The sequence below is a fragment of the Rhea pennata genome, chromosome 13 (assembly GCF_028389875.1).
Source record: "Rhea pennata isolate bPtePen1 chromosome 13, bPtePen1.pri, whole genome shotgun sequence".
Lineage (NCBI taxonomy): Eukaryota > Metazoa > Chordata > Aves > Rheiformes > Rheidae > Rhea > Rhea pennata.
The window spans coordinates 20140880-20163969 of NC_084675.1; positions in this window are offsets into that span (position 1 = coordinate 20140880).

Consider the following 23090-nt stretch of genomic DNA (forward strand, 5'->3'; position numbering starts at 1 on the left):
CAGGATGCTTGTTCTGCAATGGTGTTGCCACAGCACCTACACACACACCAAAAAAAGCAATTCTTCACAAGGTGGCTGGCCTGGCAAAGCTCTGAATGAGGAAATGGAAACCAGTTCTCTTATTTAAGCAGCTGAGCCTTTTTTCCCTGTCTAGCTGTTAAGCTTTCCAGCTTTAAGATGGAACTAATATTCTTTGTAGGTTTTGTACTACCTTCTTTCAAAACTGATGAAATTTTCCATCTGCCCTTGCCTAAGCACTCTAGCTCCTTATTTATGCTAACAATAATTTTTGAGCTGCGCTGAAGCACCACTTAGCACTTACTGCCTCGGGGAATGGGTAAAATCTTTCAAGTCACTCTAGCCTCTGTGTATTATCGAGCTTTATTGGATCTATATTCTTACTGTCTGATACTAAGGAGTATCAGATTGCACTGTACAGATGTTCAGAGCCTCACATTGCAGTAATGATATTTTTTTCACTCGGCAGTGTAGTACTATTGTGCCAGTTTAAGTTTGCTTTTTTTTAGGCACGTTTTGCACCTGTGTACTGTACTCTTCTTTATACTGAGGAAAAAAGAGAAGATAAAGCTCACTCCAAATCTGTGAAGTAGCAAACTCGGTTTCCTGGCTGTGAAACTTCATTCATGATTTGGACTTCACATTCAAAGGTATAAATCATGTTTTGGTTTAACCTCTGCATGCAGTGTATGTAAATGAATCTACATTTACTACTTTGGCTTTTATCAGGTAAGAAACTATTGAACTTTCTGAAATAAGTTTATGGAAGTCTATCAGATAAGTGAATTAACACTTACCAACTCAATTCCATAGTTTTTGTGGTTTGTTTATTATTTGAATTGTTAGATTATTAAATCAACTTGGTTGTGTGCGTAGAGCTGACTCTCATCACCTTACAGAGCAGTGCCAGGGCTCCGCATCTTGCCAAGGCAGAGCGGGCAGCCCAGCCTTAGCGCTTTCCATCTCCTCACCAAAGCAGTCACCCCTGCAGGAGACGTATCTGATCATGGAACCATGCTGTGAACTAGTTCAGGACAGACATACAGCTGCCTCATTTGGGGGGAATAAAAGCAACAGGTTGCTTAAGGCCAAGTTGGTTTCCCTGTGTGGCCCCAAGCTGTGTGCCTTTGCACAGCCAGAGCAAGGGAACTGCGCCTGTAGTGGAGCATTGATACTCAGTGTATCTCTTCTGCTGATAATATTCTTTATATAACATTTATAAGGTGACCTGTGACCAGAGTACTTTTCTTCCCAGGTTGCTTGGATTATGAAATTCCAAGGTAACTCCGCAAACATGCATCTAAATGACTCAATTTTGTAAAGCGTTCAACCGCCCACTGGGATTTAGCATAATAATCAGTTTAAGAAATTCTGTACTGAAAAATTATTAAATGTTTCCTATATATTCAGCTCCCCAAGGTTTTCTAGGGCTTTTACACTGATATGAGAATAAGGTGTTAATGAAAAGACTGAGATTGAAAAAGGAAAATTCTCTACAATACAATGCTATTGTTCTAATAATTGCTTTATACTTTAAATAAGTAGGCATTTTTCTTTCGCTAACCTCCTCCTATGCACATTAAAATAACAAATTTCAGAGTGAAACTTTTTGCATAGTGATGGTGGCATCATTAATGCAGTAAACGAATGTCCAGAGCACTACCTGAAGGAGCAATACTCACAGGGAATGTTTCCCTTGAAATGCTTTTTCTCACAAGGTTTGTATCGTTTGCCTGGTAACAGGAGCAGCTGCTGAACAGAAACATCAGTGTCAAATCACTGACAGGTTGCTGTTAATGAGATGCTACTTAAGAACTTAAATTACAGTAATTTCAGACTCTTTCACTTCTTTCATACTGTCCAGTGGTCTGAGCATAATCCTAGAAGTCAGGATTTTCTGCTATGCTCTAAATAATAATTCGTCATTTTTGTCATTATAGTGCCTATTTAGTATGTTCTGTTCTCTGTAAAATGAGAACACTTTTTCCTCAATATCTACTGTAGCAAGAAAAATGTTGAGCTTTTAGAGATGAAAAACATACCAAGCCTTTACTGAATGTTGCATTTAAAAAGGAAAAAACCCAAACCTTGAAAATTAAGCCTGACAAGGTGGTGGCAAAGTGTGGTACGTGCCTGAAGTGATTGATTATGTTTTGGAGCAGAGATTAAACAGTTCTGAAATCAAGCAATAGAGACAAAACCAGCAGTGATCTTGTGCTGGCGGGGCGGGGGCGGGTAGAGGGAGTGGGAATTTTTGTTTGATTTTTTTTTTTTTTCAGTCCGGGAAAAAGAAATGCTCTCATATGCTATAAGAATAACTTCTTTTAATACCGTTTGGGTAGTGTGTTAACATAATGGCTATCTGGTGAGCTTTTTCTTCTCTATCCTATAAACAAAAACATACAGAAACAGACAGGATTATATTTTGCTTTTTCTATTCTCAAGATTTGTCTTTCTGGGAGTTAGGATTATATCAAGTCCTTGCCAGAGGTAATGATTAGGTGAACAAAAACTCATTTATTTAGCCCCAGAAATATATTTGCCTTATTAATGGTTCCCAGTAGACGTCTGGAAAACTTACCTTTCTTATGAAGAGAGAGGAAATAGGAAGATGGGGAAAAAAAAAAAAAAAAAAGGAAAGTGGGGGTTTGTTCACCCCAGCCTCTGACCTACTGTCTGGGGCTATGAAGTTTTATTATGATGATAATCACCTACTTGGCGGGATTATTGATCAATGAGCCTTAATGTCCTGTGTAATGAGCTCATGAGCACTGATTGTTTCAATATGGATTTTTATTTGGTATTAAGGTGGCCGCTGAAACAAGCTTGGTAGTTTATATAATTGATCTACTTAGAGGGAACCAAATGCTGAATCAACTAACTACAGCATATAAAAAAATCGTAATTTACCTCTGCCAAGAAAATTACTTTCTGCTATAGAATAATCATTAATGAAAACTGAGTTATAACAGTTGTAGTGAAATATCTTATTCTAAAGCTTTTCGAAAAAATCTTTTGACTGCCTTCCCTTCGTACTTCATGCTTTCTTCTAAAAATAAAACAGTGCTCATTGATGAATCCTATCATAAAAATGTTTTCTGGCACAATTGTGCGTACACAATTCTGATCCAGAGCCTATTAAAATAATTGAAATCTATCTATTGCCTTAGTGAGCTTTAGATTAGACCTGTACAGTACAGGAGTGGTTATTTGTGTGAAGGAAAGTGAGTAAGGACAGGAGGAGGGGGGAATCCCTGAGCTTTTCATTAGAGTAACCTCATTTATAACGGTGGCAGCTACAGCCTTGCACAGGTGGACAAATAAATGAATACAGCCTAAAATGTCAAAGCTCTGACATAATCTGTTCTCCAGAGATGTACTAAAGCATTTTTTTAGTTAGCTTTTGATATGTAAAATCTAAATGTCTTGCTTATGGAGGGTTTCTATTATACAGAACAGTTTCCAGTTTGCAGGTTTACCACACACACACACAAAATAGGCTTTGAGTGTTTTTCAGATCAGGCAGTATAATTGCACATTCCCTGAGTTTTGCTTGAACTTAGCAATTGATTCAAAGTTAAACAAAAGATGTGTGTGGAGAGAGGAAATTAAAATTTTATTAGGTTCAGCAGCATCAATCCTGATATATTTTCTACTTTATCTTTCAGCCTGAATTAAAAAATGCCGCTGTTCTTAACTAATTTTATTATTTTATAACTTGCTTGAAAAACATATGTAAGATTTAGGTGCTCAGCAGTTTTTGCCAGTGTTGACCTATGAGTGTCAGTTTAAATTGCAGCAAGGTCAGATCTACCACCCGTAATTCATATAACGAAATGCCTCATAAAGTTTGAAAAATAATATGCGAGAACTTGCAGAGGGAACAGGACCTTTCACAGCTGTTGAAAAAGCAATAAAATCCTAGTCCTTCTCTGCACAGGAACAATAACAAAAACCTTTCCAGCTGAGAATGTAACTAGATTTTAAGGACTATTCCATTTTCCTAACAGTGAAGACATCACTGTGTGCAGCTGGATGTCAAACTGGATAATGTGGTACCTGTTCTGATTTTTCTATTAAAATTCTGTTATGTTTTCTTGTATTTCCATATTTGAGTGCCAATGACAGTAGTAGTGATTGGGACAAAAAGTGTAAATATGCTGTAGGAAGGCAAAGGTTCCCTAAGGTACTCCTGGGATGTTTCCAGAGTAAGAGTGGCATTTGTTTTATTAGCACCATTTAGCTCTAGTTTGGCCTAGAACAGTTCAGAATCATCCAAAACAATTGCTTTTCTGGCTCCACCTAAAGCTGTTATAGGAAAAAAAATGTATTTTAAAATAGCTTTTTTTGGTTTAGAACTGTTCCGGAATTGTTTTGAAGTTATGAGTTTAGGATGGAACGTAGGCAACTTTTATTAATGCGCTACCTGTATTAAAATGGCTAAATGCCATCTCCGCTTATAGTCTGGATTCACTGGGATTCCTCTGAACTGAGGCCAGTTTAATTGAGATCATTTGGGACTTCTGTTGCTCCCTAAGGATAACTGCAGCACACTGGTTGCTACGTGATGAAATAAATGACCTTTCCCTGCAGTTGCTATAGCATATTACAAAAAAACACCAATCCATCAAACGCTGGCTGAGGTGAATGATTTCATGTATGCGTTCTAGTTATCTGTAGACTTGTTTGCAGTTTGGGATTACTTTTTTTTTTTTAAAATGTAAAGCATAGATAGGTAACTACTCTTTTGTGTTTGTGTAGATACTGATCTGGCCAAGTGTGCAAGTCCCACACTGATCCACAGGACTTTAATGTGTTGCTGTCCGTTCTGCTGACCTGCAGCCAGAATTTTTGGCGCTCGGTGGCACTGGGACAGAACTCTGTATTGTAACCTATTAAACAGAAACTTTGCGTTGGGAAATTTGTCTTCCACTTCTCCAACATTTAAAATTTACATTTCAAAGTAAATTTACATGGGTTGCCCCTATGTAAGAGAAATGGGATTATTTTGCTTTGCTCTTAGATTGAGCAGACTGTCATATAGCGCTGGAGTCTCGGACAAAGGCTGAAACTCAAGTGGTAAGAGTATAAATGACACATTAAAGTGGTATGTCATAAAACCTGTGATAGGTTTAAAAGATGAAAGGGTAATTGACAAATGGCATTACTGTAATAGTCACAGTATAGCTGAATAAGGAAAGCTATTGAAAAGATTCTATAGTTTCAGCAGAAATGCTTCCTAATTTAAGATACTGATTAAAGTATATGCACTTGTTACAGCTGCAAAGTTTTAGGATTAAGAAAAATCTCATGCTGCTAAGGTCTTCTAGAGCCCAACTTTGGAATGGAACATTTGAAGCAAGTATGAAAATCTTTTCATAAATACTGAAGTTGCAGTAACTCCCATAATATACGTGAAGTGTGTGACATACTGTTATATCACTAGTTTTACATGTTGCCATTTCACCTTTCCTTCCCCAAAGTTTATGCAACATGCAGCTATGCTTTGCATGTGCAGCCCCCCAAGGAGGGAGGGAACATGGACATAACTGGAGTCTTTGATTCTTGGAATCACTAATTTATAGTTGCAAGTTGCTGTATCACAACAGCTGTGAAGTTGCCATTAACCTTTGATTAGACCAGCTGAAATGAGTGTGTTGGTTTTGGGTCAGCTGCCTGAGGCTGCTGTCCATGCGTCACTACATTTGGTACTAGCTGATATGATCTGCACCCAGCAAAGCTACAAACAGGCAAAGCAGCTATAAATATCCTTGTTAATCAGAGGCAGGATGTGGCTCTCTTGTCTTGCAAATGTCTTTCATTCTTTTTCAAGCTGTTCCGTTCTGACTTGAACAAAGTATCTGTCTTGAGTTTTTGTTTTATGAGAAAGAAATCTGTATAATCTGTAGCTCCATAGCCTGGGCCCTCCATTGATATATGGGAGATAAAGGCTGACTCCTCTGACTCAGAGGAATATTTGTTTTATGCAAAGTGGAAAAGCATCAGTAGGAAAAACTGAAGATCTGTCATCTATCTGAGGTTAGACATTTAGTCCGATAGTAGGGCTCTGGTTCAATTCAGTACAGCAGAGCATTGAATTTATCATCTTAACTGTGGCATTATTGGGTCTTTTGGCCAGATACTCCATTATGGTGTTGAAGGTCTCAATAAATTGGTATGCATTTTTGCAGAAAGAGTTGTTGACCTTCATGAATTTAAGTTCTGATGGGAAAAGAAGAAATGACACTGGAAAGCTGTGACAGCTTTAGTGTTAAGTTTTGATATGTTTAAGGTGGAGAGAGAAGGGAGAGGCAACCCAGGGGAAATATGAGCTGCTTTTAACGGTATAGTATTTGTTAGCATAAACAGAGAAAGTTTCTGCAGTTGCCAGATCAGCACCTTTTCATGGCCTAAGTTCACATGAGTTAAAAATGGTTGTTTCATTTATAGTGATATACACACAATAGCACATTAAACCACAGAGCTGGAAAGCACAAACTACAAAGAATAAATCTCTGCTTTACTTCGTGCATTTAATGACTCCTGTACAAGTGGCTTTGAGGAGTTGAAATCATTGAATCATCAGCTGAATTAATCTTTGTTCTTCAATAGTCTCTTTTCAGTGAGAATATAGTTTTCAGTTGGAGGTTTAAATAAAATTTTCACATTGCTCCCTGTAGTTAAGATAACAAAACAGAATGAACTTGGATCCCATCCAGATGTTTCTCAGTAGCAGGTTCTATGTGTGTGTTCATCAAACTCCTTGCTTGATAATTTGAAGAGAAAAAGTAAATCTCAGAAATATCTCACCCAGCCATCATTTTACAGAGATCAGCTCCCCAGGGTTTTATCTTGGATTTTTGTTTTAAAACAAAAATTCTTGATAATGTTAGTGCTATATGGCAAGTTTGGAAAACTCTGTTAAATTGGTAATAATTTTGGGGGCCAGGGCGTGCTTTGTATATAATTGGGATAATGGGTGAAGAAAAGGGCATGGCAAAGTGTTGGCATCTCAGAGCTGAGGAGGATGCAAGCATTTCTGAGCCTGTGATATAAATTCCTTGTTTTAATTCTGTTACGTGCTTTGGCTTGCAGACTAATTGAAAAGATGTAGTCCGTTAGAAATATGGTGGATGCATAACCCTGGTTTGACCTTCACTAGGAGTGTATTAGTAATAAGAGAAATACCAAGGAAAATTTTGGCCTGCTACCTGGAAAAAAAAAGAAAGGATAGTCTTGTAGTCTTGTAAACCTCCTTACTTACATATTTCTTTATCATCCTCTGCCAGAAAGATTACTTACAATTACTTACAAGGCTAACACAGTTATTAACACAAGAATGTCCCCACCTAAAGTAGGCGAAGAAGAAGTTAAAGGACATTATGCAAGTTAGTTTTTCAAGTAAGACAGGCCTGACAGACTACTTTGAGATTGCTTTAGTCAGTGTTAGTGATTGTTTGAGAACTGATGGAGAATGGATGAGGTGCCAGAAATGCTAGAAAAGGGAACGTTACCCCATGGGCCCAGGGAAATGATAGGCCACTCAGCTGAAATTCAGTTCCTAGAAAATTACCAAACTACCGTGAAAACAGAGAAGTAAGAGATGAGCAAGAGGCAACGTTCTAAAATTCGTTCCTGATAAGTCTATCCAGTTGCTTTGCTTGACAGAGGAAAAGCTTTTTGGCTACAGGAGAAACAAAAGATGTTGTATCTTGACTTCAAGATTTTTGAAGCTATCCTAATGATATTTTCAAAAGGGAAGTGGAAGAAGCATGTACAAGATGATTCTATTTTTGATGAAAAATTGGTTGGAAAAAACGTACTTGGAATGTAGAATCCCATAGTGTCTTTTAATCTTCCATGCTAGTAATGAATAAGGATGTCTGTCCTGACTCACGATGCTGAATGAACAGTCCTTTCTCTGGGTCTTAATCAGACCTTTTCTTTGGATTCAAGGATTTTGATTTTGATCCATCATGCAGTGTTTTTGTGCTTCCTGAGTAGTTTTGCAGGTGGGAATTGGTGATCTAATCCAGGTACTGCACTGAAACATTTTTAGTAAAATTAAGGTACAACGTTTTTTCCAACATTTTTGTCTAGGTCTGACATCACTCTAGAAGAATCATGGAGGTATTCATACAAAAATCTAGCTGCAACAGTCATGTCCATCTTAAGAAAATACAAATTTGGGCAATAAAAACAGCCAATGGAAGAGGTGGATATATATCTGGCAAGCTGTGACTGCGCTGGAAATCTCAAAACCTACTCTGTGCTCTCATTGCAAGAAGAGTTTTTAAAGCCTCTTTTACTGCTCTGGTAGTTTGACTTTTGAATATTAAACCTGTCTAAAATGAGAGACAAAGCTTTTCTCGGTTAAATCCGTGGACTTCACTCACTGAGGTCTAAACAGTGTGCCCAGCCCCTCCTGGATCCAAGCAAATAAGAGCATGTTGACTTTAGCAGATTTCTAAAAGCTGAATGCTGAAGTGCGACTTCAAAGCTGGGTCGCGCGTGTGCAGTTAGTATCTGCATACAGAGCAGTACTGTGGATCTGAGGAGCCTTGCCTTCTTGCTGCAGCCTCAGTGTTACCCACAGGTACGGGTGGGCTGCGGGGCAGGACTGGAGAGGACCTGGCTCCAGCAGCGCCGACCGGGCCGGGAGCACAGGGGAGTTCCTGCAGCTCAGACAGCCCCCCGAGGTAGCTCAGCCCCAGGCGGGTTGTGCAGTCAGTCCGTGCTGACCCAGCGTTGTCACGGCTGTGCCGTTGTCAGTCTGAGCAACGGTTCGGGTGTATCTGCGAAAGCTGCACTCACACACTTCAGGCTTAAGATTTTTCTGAATCTAGTTGTTGTTTGGTATGTTTAAGAGCTATGAGCTGAATAATGCAATGATCAGTCAGCTTCTTCCCTGTGGAGTTTCCCTGCATCAGGAGGCTCTGGCCCTTTCTATCTCTCATTTAGGCCTCTGAACCCTGACGTGCGCAGCAGCAATGAGTACTCAGAGCAGGACTAGTGCGAAGCTGCAGGTTTGCTCAAAGCTGTATTTAGTTTGACAGCTTTATTATTCTACCCTCTCTGTTTTACTTGGGCTGAAACACCACCTCACTTCTCAGCTTTTCTTCAGTGATCCTCTGGTATACCATGGACCAAACGGTGGTGCAACTCAAGAGGAGAAGGGAAGGCATCACTGATGGGAGAAGCTCAGCTTCTGTCACTACTAGAGCCTTAAAAAGTACAGACATCAACAACCTTAAGAAATTCAATACCTCTTATCTAGATTTAAAAATAGATCTAACCACCTGACTGTGAGAAATGGGAATGACTTCCTGGGCTTTTTTTATGGACTTGAGTGCAAAGTAATTGTTTTTTGATAGGCATAATTTTCATCAATAATAAATTATTAATTTTTTGGACTTAGTTCTGATGCATTCTTAAAAGCCTTCTTAGCAAACACTTATCTCAAGTTTGTGGAAACTTGGGTATTTTGCAATGGAGTCTTTTATACTGATATTAACAGTTTATGAGGGGTTTGATATATCTGTTTTCAACTAAGTAAGCATTGGTCATTCTTCCTACACTTGCTTATTTGCTCATAATGTCTGGCTGTATGTTTCAAACTTTTAATATCACTTACTGCCTTTAGTTTTTGATTACTTGCCAGGAATTAGGTCTCTGAAATTCAGTTCCAGCACTGCCTGAATGGTTTGATGTTGTCTAATTACTTTGTGCCATGATGCATCTCTGTGAGAAATGGGTATTAAAGATCTTGAGAGTAGAAGAAAGGAACTGGCTTATGCTGAACAATTACAGAGCTTGTAGAGGCTGCTTAAATGAAAGCAATCAAATGCTCTATCTCTTGGCACTGCCTTCTGGTTGATAAGTGGTTCTTTTGTTAGCTATTGTTTTAAACTTAAAAGGTTTTCTTAAAAGTTTCAGGGGGTTGTGATGCTTAAAAATCCAGATAGGATGAGAACAGGCAGATGAATGCAGACTAAGGATGTTATTTGTGGTAAGATTTCAATTCTTAATAATATTTTGAGGCTCTTAAATGAGGCTTATCAATTGATGATGGACTTTTCATCACAGCAGTGTGCTGATGTCTCAAGAAAACTCCAGGGACTTCTTTGTTGCCAACATTTCTTCTCAAGGAATCTCAAGCTGAGATGTTGCTTTTGCTCCTCCTGTGGATCAGGAGAGCAAAGCTACTCGACTTAATTACAGTGTCAATTTTTATTTTCAAGAAAGGGAACTTTATTTAGGCAATTTCCCTTTCATGTCAATGTGGATGCTTTCCATGGATCTATCTTATCTCAGACTGAGGCTGGCCAGGCTGTAATTTTCCAATCCTTGATACTCTCAGATATATAGCAATATGTATCTAGATTGTTCTCATAGCTGTTAGCAGGAGAAGGGCCATAAACATTTACCACTTCATTTTCCCTTATTATGGTTTTCTCCTTGAATGATTCTGCATCCTGGGGCTTTTGGGTTCACATTGTCAGCAAATACCATCTGACCTGAGGCCTCTATAGGGAGCATAGGATGCCTCGGGGAAAGACCAACTAAAAAGTATTGCATCTGGCATAAGAGCACTGCTGTTGGGCTTGGATTGCTTTTTAAAGACACCCCAAGGGGACTAGGTGAGCTAAAGTATGGAGAAGGAAGCTGGAGGACCATGGCTTTGCCACATAATGGCCTGCTCTGAGCAGCACCACTAGCAGATTTGCAGCTACCTTGTCTTAGTCAATGTTTGCTTCCACGTTGTGGTGGATTTTTCTGCAACGTCCTCTTCTTCCTCTGTCAGTATACTGTGAAGCAGCTAACCTTATAGTCCACCTTCCATGCCAGATCCTACCGTGGTTGCTGCGTTCAGGCCCTCTGCTTCAGCGACAGTCTCAGGTTTGATGCAGCGACTTCTGCCATACTCTTACTGCTGAGGCACTGCAGCTTTCTGCGTGCGAGTGGATGCTGTCACTCTGTTCCCTCAATACCTACCAACAGCTCTCCTCCTCTGACTTGCCATTTCAGCCGTTTAGGAGACGGGCCTTAATGCTAGCATGCTTTTTGAATAACTGTCTGTAAGAACTGTGATCCCTTCTAGGAAGCTGCTACTATAAGGCTATGGAATCACTGTACAAAGTGACTGCTAGCTTCTGAGCTGGTTTCCAATCACTCTATTCATTCTGCAGATGGCAATAGCTCAAAGCTTGTCAGACATTCACGCTCTTCAGGCTAACCCTTGTGACAGCACGTTTCTCCTTGACCAAGAATGCTTTTGCAAATCTCGAGGTTGCTGCCTTCCAGCCCTGTGAAGTGCTTTTATAGAAATCTAATGGTTGCCTGCAGCGTGCACGCAATCATTCAGACATCTGCAGCCAGGCCTTGGCTTCCTCCTGCCCCAGTCAGAGGTAACAACGTAATGTTATGCTTTTGCGACCTTTTATAAAAAGGTAAAGGTACCTATTGATAGCAGTAGTCTCTGTGCTGCTCATGTCAGTGTCCTGCGTGGGATCGTGGGAAGCTGTGCCTGAGGCAGTGATTTGGTTACCTAGAAACCAAATTGTAAGGGAAAACTGGCCTTTCAGGAGCTTGAGATGAAATGTAATATCTGACATACTGTTTCAGATTTTTGTTTTGGTGTATGCTGATGTTACTAGTCTGAATGAGATGCACAGGTTTTCTCTGCCTCTTCCCAAATGCTTCTCAGTTTGCTAAGCTACTTATTTTTCTTATTCTCCTTAAAGACTTAATGTTTTCCAACATTAAGATTTTTCCATTAAATGCCACTGCAGAAATACACGCTTTTCCCTTACTTTCATTGTATCTTTTGCAACTGGCAGAGGAATGCCTAGTTCTGCCTGCCTGGTGCCTGAGAGATGCTTAGGGTCTTCCTGTATCTGCCGCCTTTAGCATCCGTTCATTGGCTAGGACGTGCTCTGAACTTAAGGATTTTTTGCTACTTTCTTCAATGCTAATCTTTTATCAGAAAGGTTTCAGCTGCATCGTATGTAGTGTGGTAAGGTGGTCCCTGGAAAATGTGGTTTCATTCAGTTATACAAATGAAGGAATTGGAATTCCTCTTTTAAAGGGTGGGGTGTGCGTCTATACATATATAGATGCGTGTGTGTATGTATGCACATATCTTGTGTATGTGTTCCTTCTAGGTTTCTGCCACCTGAGAGTTATGTTGTGTCTTCAGACCATTAAAGGATTCAAGAGAGTAGGAGTAGTTACTCTGCTGAAGGTGTTAGACTGGCACCTACTTCTTGTCTGAATAGCACTTTGATTTTTTTTTTTTTTTGGGGGGGGGGAAGGCATCAGCTGCTGTGTGAAATCAATCCTGCAGTCTGTTGTAGGACAGAATTTCTCTTGTAAAGAGTGAGGAAGAAGCTCTCTTATAAAAGATATGTGCTTCATTTTGTGCTTGCTCATTGGTTTCAGTGTCCTTCTTTGCACTTTCCTTCTAACACTGTATCATATATTTAACAGACTAAAAAATATTAGCTGTAATTGGGACCTGCAGCTACCAGTTACTAATGATTTAGTGTTCGCTAAGCTAGTCATTCCCATATTGATGTGTGATTCCAGCTTGATACGTGCTTCTCTATCTGCAGAGACTATTTCCTGACAATTACAGATTCATACTTGTTTTAAGGGATACTTGAAAAGTGACAGGTATGTTTCTAGCCTGCTGGAATACAAGAAGACCTCTACAGAGTGTCTATGTCCATTTATTACCCTTATTAAGCCCTATTGAAGAATATAGTATCTTCTTGGTCAATAACATAAGGAATCTCAAGTAACAGAGCTGCTCTATGTTCAGCACTTCAGAGCTAGGGTCTTAATGTGAGTAAATTGGAGTTCTTCAGGTTAGCCTGACTTCAGAAGTCTGACTATATCCTGAAGTGTAGTCCCATAAATACAGCAGCGTAAAATCATAAGGCATCTCTTTGTTAGTTATGCTAGGGAGCTTTTTACAAAGGTGGGACCCTCTGTCTTGTCTGGAACCCATGAAGCCTAAATAATACAAGACCTTAGCAGGAAAGGAAAAGCAGAGAGATTAGTACTGTCTAATTTTAGCCATCTCTTTTAGAAGCTTAGAGAAATTAATCCCCTAATACAATGTATAGAGAGCCTGCTGTATAGAAATGCCTGCTGTAGGAACCTACCTTTCTTCCAGAGAATTGGAATCTGAGCATGGGTACTTGGGTCAACAGTTTGGGTTTTTCCATTGTGTTGCCTTTAAAGTAGCAATCTACAGTTCTTATCTGCAAAATCCTGAGTAAGTGAATAACTTTAAATAGAGGAGAACTCTTGAATGAGGAGGAATCTCCTCACTGAGAGAGTGACAGAGCACTGGAACAGGTTGCCCAGAGAGGTTGTGGAGTGTCATTCTCTGGAGATATTCAAAGCCCACCTGGATGCAACCCTGTCTAACATGCTCTAGGTGACCCTGCTGAGCAGGGAGACTGGGCTAGATGATCTGCAGAGGTCCTTTCCAACCATACCTGTTCTGTGAACTCACCATGGAGGCAAGAGTGCTGTGGGTGGGACTCTTCTCTATCATGTTCCTGCGGATGAAGGGTACCTGAATGCTGCATCTGTGCCGTGCTGAGGCTGATCTGAACCTCCCCAAAGGCAATTCAGCAGGGCTTAACCATGCTTGGCCTATTTCAGGATTTAGCTCTCGGTGCAAACAGTACAGTGCAATGCAGTTCCAGTGATTAGAAGACACCTGAGAAAGCCTTTACTTGCTATAAGTTTCCCCTGCTGCTTTTGGTTTCTCTAGATGAAGACCTCTAGATGAAATCCTTTGGTTTGGATTTCAGGTTTGGCAGAATCACGCGTGTAGATGGGAAAACTGATGTTAGTGGTATTTCTTTGTAGCCATATCTATATAGTGAAAAATAGTATATCGTTTGTTGCAGCATTTAGGAGAATTGCACTTTAAATATTAAAGAAGTCAGATCAGTACTTTAGATACTAGTTGAGAGCCAATGAGTAGTGTTTATAGAAAAATGGTAGGACAGAAGCTGAATAAGATCTATTTACTTTTTTTTTGCTTAAATAGGTAAGCTTAATTTTGATATCCAGGTCTGAACAGAAGAAATTCTATAGGCCTTGAAATTGTCTCTGTGTTGGAAAGGTCTATCAAAGGAGGTGAAAACAAGAATGCAAACTCATCCCTTGCCTACTTTTGCTGAGGTAGCTTTGAGGTAGCTTGAATTTGTCCTTTAAACATGGCATCCTTCTTGTGACCTTCAGCTCACTTTTCTTCAATGTGTGTAAAATTTCTAGCCTTTCAATAATCTCTGTATTAATTTACTAATATGGAGAATAACTAATCACATTTTTCAAAATGTGCACCAAATTAAGAGGCTAGATGCATCTTCTCTTACTAATTATTTCAGGAGAGCTAATCTACAGTGTGTATGACCTTTTCTGAATTTGGGTCCATCTGGCATTTTCAAATGGAATTGAGTATTGATTTCCACACTGTTAATTTATTGTTTAATTAAAAAATCATAGTGCAGTGATGTGGTTTGATTGCACATCCTTTTCCACATCAACCAATTAAAGTTGGAGAGCCGTCACAAAACTATCATTTTTTATTATTTTTTTCATAATGGAGCTTCCCAGAAGTGTAGGTCTCCTCATATACTGTATTAATGGTTTGGAACGCCTTTTAGCATAAATGACCTGCAGGAACTGCCCTAGAAAGTAAATTCTCAGTTTATGCCATTTTGGTGTGGCTGGGGTGCCACACTTCCTGGACTTGATTGAATATTTCTGGAACTTGACTGTGCATCTTGGGTCACTAATACCTAGTATAAAAAGTAGAGAAATGATTATTAAAGATCAGTCATCTTAGTCGATGGTAGTTTCACTGCACTGCCCTTGCTTATTAGGGGAAGAAGCGGCTATATATTTTTTGAATGAGGCAATACCATCAACCTTTGTACTGTCAAGTTCCCATCCTATGGGTAAAAAGTTTCAGGTGAGTTGCCTTGTTGCCAAACTGTCAATGCTTTCTCTCTAAAATGAATAGCTTGCAACACTTAAAACATCTCTCTGTCCATTGACCTACAGTGATGATTTTATTGCCTAGGCAAGACTGACTTTTGTGGTGTGTGTTGTGCAGAGTTTGATCCCCAACGGTGGTAAGGAGTTCACCTCTAAGAAGTGTCTTTTATTGTTTCTGCCTTGTATTTTTATGACTCTTTTTTTTTTTTCGGAACCGAGGCCTTATTGAAGTGTAATGTCTTTGCTCTTCCTTCCTTTACTTACTGCTTCATCTAGAATGCCCTGTTTGAATGAGCATTTAAATCTAGAGAGCCTGGCAGGCATACTTCAGTGAAGGAGTTGTCTTGCAGTCAGATATTTAAATCCATTAAAATCCACCTAAAATATTTTATCTTGATCTTCAGCATGGCTGTGTATAATATATCAAAATCAGATACCTATTAGGTGTTTTCAGGTAACAAACCTGATAATGGGAATTTAAACCTCTACTGTCCGCTAATGATGTAAAAGTGAGTGTTTGCTTGGGAAAGGCTGCAGGAGCAATGGCCACGCGGTGGAGCTGACTTCCACTGGTTCATTTTTAACTTGCCTGGCAGGAGGACTCCAGAAAAGATCAAAAGGAATTATGAGGATTGAGAGACTAGGTCTCACTTTGCGCCCTGGTTAGCCGGGCAGCATTTCTGCAGAGAGCTTAAGGAGGAGATTACTTACTGGTTGGCAAGGCACTGCCAGGAGGCATGATATACTGTCTCTCTTCTGTTCAACGGGTTAAGGGTTTTGGCCAAAGTATGGATATCCAGGCAGGCCTGTAAGAAAAATGTTAATTCTTCTGTGCAAAATTTAAGAGGAAGAAGGGAAGAAATAATCCCCTCCTTCCCTCTTCATCCCATGTAACTTTGCTTTTTGTAAACTTTTTGTTTTTATGATGGGGAAAATACTATTGTAGCTGCTGCCTTTGTTTTGGTTTTCATCAGTCACATTTTTGTACAAAAATTAAGAATCTTTAAAAAAGAGCAAAATGGAAAGTTGCTGGTGTTTGAATAATAATAAAAAACCCACTATTTTTCCATCACCAAATGTTCAGTTAGGAATAATATGGTCACATAGCACAAAGGTGTCCAAATAATAAATCACTATGACATTAAAATGAATTTGGTATGGACCTTCAAACAAAAATCTCTATTGGGTGATAACTTCTGCTTTAATTATTCACGTCACCTTTTCTTTTTTGAAGGAAATCCAAAGTAAATAGCCATGGGCTGTTTTGACATGCTAACAGGTCATTCTTCAGAAAGCTACAGGACCAGCAGCTCCCAAATTATGGTGGCTTAGAAAGGAACAAATTGCCTGATTCTGAGGCATTTTGAGGCACCTAAATTTGAAGATCGTATACCACATTGGCTAGGGAATGAAACCTCAGTGCTCTTTGCAGATAAACCTACCTCTAAGCATTAGCACAATTTTTGTGTTCAGCCAGTCAGAATCCGATGAAAGCAGTTTATTGAAAGAGCCTACAGTTTGGTGATATCGTATGATGTCTTAACTGTAATCGGAAATGAAGGAAGAGGATTTTAATTGTATTCCTCGTGGAGGTTCAATTCTTAAAAACATAGGGACTTTTTTTACGTTGTATTTCTATTGTGTTCTTCCTTTGCAGTGTGAGTTCCCCCACTTTGGCAACACCGTGACCGAGTATATCCGTAAGGGACCGAAAAGGTCCCGGCGAGCCGTTGTTGTGATCTGGAGCCTGTGGAAGTGGACAGAGAGCTCGCTTGCTAGCCGCTGCTGGGGCCCTTGGATCTGACACTTAGTTTGTTATCAGAGAAGAGTCCTCAAATATCATTTTCAGATGCTGTGTTAAAAGAAGTTATTTTAATACTCCCTAAAGGATGGGAGGGTTAGAAAGCTGCAGAGTGACCAGGGAAAGTAGAAAACCAAATGGTATCTTAGGAGACTGAGAGACGGTCACTTGTTTTATGGTGAGAAGTGAGCCCTCAATTGAGAGTGACAGTGGTACTTCTGCTACTCCAGTAGAAGGGAAGTGCCACTTACCAGTGTAAAACATTTTTCCAAAACATGTTCACTACAACCACTGCTGTGTTATAAGTAAAAACAAAGTAGACAGGTTAGAAATGGTGTGAAAAGCTGGCTTTAAGGGAGTCAAGGGCAGGGGCTGGGCTTGCAGCGATGCCTGGCAGTGGCAGGCTGCGAACAGTTTTCTAGCTGGGACTTCTAGCAGAAGCTGGAAAGAGGTTTTTGCCTTCTCTGTTCCTCAGGTACATGAAGAAAACAAAGCAAGTGACCCCCTCAGTCTGTAAGGGGGTCTGGCACAATCTGTCCTGTTGACCCGTCTGGTGGGTAACATGTGAGCCGTGGGGTCGCCATCCTCTGAGAGCCCAGGAGGAGCAGGGGCAAGGTGCTCCATGCGCTCTGGTTAGATCTAGGGGTCCTCTGCCTGCCACTAGTCTCCACCCATTTGTATTTATGGAGATGAGCTTTTAATTGCATTGAATGTAATGTTTCTATCTGATCTTCTAGAACTTGAGTCTCTTTTGCTGTTTTTTCAAAGGGAGGTGATTATGAAAGAGAATAACTCTCAGTGGCTTGGCCAAGTATGATTTAAGTGAGTTAGTTGCCTACTACAAAAAAAAAGAATCTGTCTAGAGAAGAACAGGTAAAAATTCTTTCTTTTTTTTTTTTTTTTTCCCCTCCCTTCACTTCCCCTTCTTATAAAGCTCTTCTGAGTTTGCCAAGCAGGTACAGCAAGACACTGTTAAGTCTGACACAAATGCTACTCGATTATTCTACCTGTTGGTCCTTCAAACTTTGCATTCTGTTTTCTGTACTCCAAAGTTTCCTGCCTCTCTGAGCAGAGACTGAGCCTGGGACCTTTACCCACAGCTTCCCTTGGGCTCACCTTACCCACAGCTTCCTGCTACAGTGAGCATCCAGATATATCTCTTCCAAAAAGCAGATCAGGATGTAGTTCAGCATAGTTTCACAGTATTTTCATGGCTATTCCACCAATTTTATTTACCAGATATTGCTTGTTTTATTACGTGTGGACTTGGATGGTGTAGATATATCAGTGTGCATTTAGGAAGTATTCAGATCATAAAATTTCTCTTTTTGTAACCATCTGACTATGATTAATTATAACAATACAACTTGTTAATTAAACTTGGGAAGCAGCATAATTGGAACTAGCATTCTCAATTCACTTGAATGAATTTCAGCATTTATTCTGCAGCTATTCTAATGAAATGCTGAAATCATCTGCATATCAATCTATTCATTACCAAATGAGATAAATGCAACAATCCTAAGTATTCATGGAAATATCTTCATTAGAAAAATCATGTAATTAACCTGGAGTGTTTTTCTAAATGAAGCACCTAAAATGTTACATAATTTCTTTCATAATTGCAATTTGAGAATATTAGTTTCTCATTCTTTCTGATTATATTTAAAGTAAAAATAGCAGTCAGTATGACTTAAGGATTTGTAACAATAGAATAAATTTTAGGGAAATGCTGGTGTAGAGAATATTAACCTTTCCTATTAGGTGCTTTTTTAACTATTAATGGTCATTATCAAAGACTGCACGGTAACAAAAACACTTCTGGTGGTCAGTCTTGTCTCTGTGCTGAAGTCTGTCTGTGCTTATGCTGCCATTATTTGAAGGTTTTATCAATACTAAGGATGCTTTTTTTTTTTTTTAACCTTTTCCCCCATCCTCAGCTGAAAGGTAAAAATGATTTCTCTTCTGAAACTTGTCAAGAGATGGCACATCCTGAAACTAAGCATGTAAGTCTCAGCTGCCTGCTTTTCAAAATCTTAATTTTAAGGAAACGTCTTATTTTCTATTTGAAAAAAAACATAAATAGTTCATGATAAAATAGAATTGCTACTTCATCTAAGGGTTCTGCATAGCACATACTTGCCCATCTCTTTCTCTTCAGTCGGGAGCCAGGTGACAGAAGGACCCCGCCAAGGCACTGGTTTGAAGCACTCCTGATACGCTAGGACTGAAGTAGCTCATGCAAGGTGGAATATAGATGCAACTGTTCATGGATTATCTGACTAAAGAGTTTCCCAGGAATAGTTGTAGGGACTTCAAAGCTCTTGCATCATGTTGCATTTAATTCCTTACAGCGTGTTACAACTTTCCCTAACCTTTACCTTCCATCCATGCGTATGCAAGGAGGTGCACACTTTTTCTTCTGATACGGACTCATTGGGGCTAAGGGTTTCCTTATGAGGTTTTGTTGACATGATGTGACTTGATCCTGACCTAGTCTCCTAGATGTTGGACTACGTAATACAGCTGGTAGAAATAGTGGTGGTGGTATAAGAAATAGCTTTAATTGTGTTAAAGATGCTTTTTTTTTTTTTTTTTTTCTTTTTCCACTAAGGGAATGAGGACAGTAAATAAAAAGGTTCAGTAGGAATTTACTTATTGTGCCCTGGATCAAAACAGGCTGGTAACTTCAGTGTAGAGCTTCCTGGCTTTTTTTTGAGGCCAAGGGAATCACCCCAAACAAATAATGCTTTAGAGAAGGGGAAGGGGGGGAAAAAAACCCCAAAATGTGAAAAAACAAAATACACATGGAAAAGATGCCTCGAGATATTTTAAGCTACTGTGTGAGCAAACATTAAGTGAATGTGCAATGTGCATCTGTGGGGTTTTTTTTGTTTTGTTTTTTGTTTTTTTTTCTTTGCTTTGGGATGTGCGTATAAAAAGGAAAGATACACTAGATACGCTTCCAGACTGTACAGCATGTTTAATATGTTTCTCTAAATCTGACAAATTTTAGGTAGTCTGACAGTTATGCAGGAGTACTAGTGTTACTGTGAATTTTATTCTTCAGAAGTGGATTTGGCCTATTAAGCCTGGAAAAAACTGTGGTAAAGCAGTAGCGCTTTGGACTTTATTCTAGGATCTCTGATTAACTTGCCAACTAACTACCTGGCTTTTTCCTCCACTTTTAAAAATATATATATATATATTTCTTATTTTTAAGTATTATTTAATGGACGACTCAGTGGTATGTTTGGGTTTGAATTAATGTGTTATGCTTGTCTCTGGAAGATTTGGAATTTTTATTATAAAAATGTGCTTTGAGTCTGCACTTATGTATAAGCGTGGTGCATAGAATGGGTTAATAGAGGGGAAAATTCTTGTATCCTAGAGGGAGCTGTGCAGCATAGCTTCAGACAAATATGTGCACAGCTGTAATGAGTGCCTGAATGTTTCTACTGTATAGCTGGTAGGTGATTGTGATCTCTGTTTAAACAAAAGATTTTCCTCATCTTGATCTGTCTATTTATTCTCATTTCGGTGAAAGTTTCTTAGCTCATTAGATCAGAAACTGCTTTCTAAGAGATTATTGGCACAACACAGCTTAACATTACAACTTGTAGCAATGAGAATCCACCTTGTCAAGGAAATAGACTGAAAGGCACTTCTTAAAATACATGTTATCATCAGTCATTATCATTTTCATCAAATAAAATATTCAAGTTTCAAGGTTTTGTATTCTCTTTTACTTTGGTTTACTTAAAAACTCCAAATTTATAAATGTATTCTCTCTCCTATATTAACTTTTGATCGTGTTAACTAATTTCAACCAAATTTTACAGAGATAGAGGCATCCAGGCTATTGTGTTGACGACAACTGTGAAAATAGGCAGCTGGAACCAGGAAAGTCAAGTCAATGGCCGTACAGTGAAAAAGTCTGCAGTGTGAGCTCAGCCACGCAATCGGACATCGGAGTCCCCAGGAGGCAGCGTAGGTAACCTACGTTTATCGATAGTCATAGAGTTACTTGATGTTGATAACAAGGTAGACTTTTTCTTACAAATGCAACAAATGAGTGCCAGCTCCGTTATTTCTATAGTCTGTTTTCTATATTAACTTGCTAAAGAGGTAGCCGCTATTATACTCAAATGTGAGATTCTCTGCAATGCTTAAGTTTCCCCACGTTGGTTAGTTTTGCCTTTCTTTGAATATGAAGATATCCCTAATATAATTATTTTCCATGCATTCAGGGAAATTTTACTTCTGATGTTGGTGGGGGAAGAAATGTGTTGACAGTGACAGTTGGCTCGTTTCTGCCCTGTGGGAAGTTCAAGTATTTCCATGTTTGTTTATACTCTGAATTAGGGAAAGAATTTTGTTGATTTGGAGAAGGCTTTGTTTTGACACTTTTCTCATCACCGTGAAGAATTTGGATGTTATGAGTCACAACATTTCATTTGATTTGCTGAACGTAAATGATATGTTTGAATCATTTTAACTTAAAGCAGAATTTGTATTTGAAACTACATAGCCCTGAAGAATTGATGCTTCAGGCTTACACTGCTTACATTTCCATATGTGAACTCTGCAGCCTGACTGAACTGCATCTCATGAAATACCTTGACACTCAGAGGAAGACTTGATGCTTTATGGGGGTTGCATGCCTGTAGTCTCTTAATGCATATTATTGTCCAGTAAATGAGCCCTAGCCCAGGAGAAAGTAGAATAACAAAAAGACACTGACTCACAGGTCCTGTTCAGATGTTGCAGCTCCACAGGAAAATGGAATTGATCTGGAAGCGATATTTAAGTTTGAGTTTTCTGCTAGCAAATTATGTCTTGCAAAATCAAAATGTGTTTACAGGAAGTTACTGATCTTGTCATTTCCACAAAATCTTTTTATCAATTTGCCAAAAATGGGCAAAGGTTTCTTGGAAAAAATCCTGTTGGAAGTTTTTTTTCCTAGGTAGATTAGTTTTTTCCCAGAATCAGAGCCTTGGTGGCCTTTTCCCTCCCCAGGTCTGGAGGGTAAAGCTCTGCCCTGTGCCCATACACAGTGGGAGATTACATTACCTGCCCCCTCTTGAGTGAGAAGATGGCACTTTGTCAGCTTTGTAATTCTAAAGGGATTTCTCCACTGGCCGCAGAGAAATGACTTTCCAAGCGGTGGTTTTATCTCCACCCCGCTGCCTCTCGTTTTCTTTGGCTCCAGGATTCCTCCTGCGTTGATTCTGCAAGGTTTTTCTGTCTCTTCATACCATGCTCTGTTGGCTTGGACAGCTTCCTCACTACAAATACTGAGCCTGCAAAAAAAGCTGCAAGCTACTGATTTGACATTGTGAAATTTGTTGTGTTTAATGGGTTTTCTGCAAGGGGGATTGTTGAAAGCTTTTTGTCTCTTGTTTTTCCTACAATGTTTTTGAGCTAAAATGCTGCTGGAGCAATGTTTTCAAGCAGTAAGGAGCTTTTTATTTTTAGGGCTGTAGATGGAGCGTTCCAAGTAGCCTTAATCGTATACATAAAGATTTTAGTATTTCTTTTGTATAGCATTTTATGTTGTCAACTGTTGTAGGCAAAACCATTTCTAAGATTTGAGATCTATCACATCATTGGGTTGAGATGAGTGACTTACGTCTTCCATAAAGATTTGCTTTAAAGAGACATGGAAGACAAGAAAATGGTGCGTTTTATTAAATGATGCATTAATGAGGCTTTGCATTTTCAGCAGAGCACTTGTTTATGCTCATGGATATACATAGAGCTCATGGATATAACTTTCTGTATTGAATATATGGCTTCCTTTTTTCTCTCATCACAGCCTGATTAGTCTGATGTAAATGCATTGCTGCAGGTATTTTTTTTGTGGAACAGCAGTGTTTTTAAAATCTTGATGAGGCTTTGAACAGCCAGGCAGCATCAAATACTTACAATAGCCAATTCTGATAACTCTAGAATCAGAGCATTCAAAAATAATCTTCAGCAATAAGTGAAACTAAATTGTATCGTGCACTGTAAGACTTATGTGCTGGTTGTCTACATGTTGTTGTCTTAAGCACCTCTTCCTTCCACTTGCCAAATTTAGATATTAGAGAAAAGATTTTAAAATGGTGCCCTAGGCTCCAGTTCGATGGTCTTAATGATTTAGTGCCGCCTTATACACAGTCTTGCTTGCTTAAGTAATTGCACTAAAAATTACAATATTAAAGATGCCTGTCTAAACAATTTGTAGGCAGCCTGATATTTAGAG